Genomic DNA, 847 nt, shown 5'->3' on the forward strand with positions numbered 1-847 from the left:
TGTATACTGACAACTACACACCTACAGATATGTACACTGACAACTACACACCTACAGATATATATACTGACAACTATACACCTACAGATATGTATACTGACAACTACACACCTACAGATATGTACACTGAGAACTACACACCTACAGATATATATACTGACAATTATACACCTACAGATATGTACACTGACAACTACACACCTACAGATATATATAGTGACAACTGCACACCTACAGATATGTACACTGACAACTACACACCTACAGATATGTATACCGACAACTACACACCTACAGATATATACACTGACAACTACACACCTACAGATATGTATACTGACAACTACACACCTACAGATATGTATACTGACAACTACACACCTACAGATATGTATAGTGACAACTACACACCTACAGATATGTATGCTTACAGTCATTTCATTCTTGTGAGGACTGCTCTACATAAAAAGAAGCTGCCAGGTAACTGCCAACATTGCCTTCATTATGCCTTTAGTTTTATTATAAACTTATTATATAAATAACATATCAACTAAAGACAAGCTAGAAAACAAAGCAATTCCATGGCCTATAATCCTGAGACAAATATTAACATTTATAAAATCTTTTGAGATAATTCTAAGTTTACTGGTCATTATGTGAACAGCCTTACAGCCTTCTTCCCACCTGGTGGTTCACCTCCATACTTCTTAGTCTCGCCATCTTTGATGGTTGAGTGGTGCCTCATCTAGACATGCACCATGATCTGCTTAAACAATCCTCCGGCTGGGGAATTTCAATCCTACACCCTGCCCCCCCCCCCAAGACACACACACACACACTCACACTC

Source organism: Mus pahari, chromosome 13 (genome assembly GCF_900095145.1).
Source record: "Mus pahari chromosome 13, PAHARI_EIJ_v1.1, whole genome shotgun sequence".
NCBI lineage: Eukaryota > Metazoa > Chordata > Mammalia > Rodentia > Muridae > Mus > Mus pahari.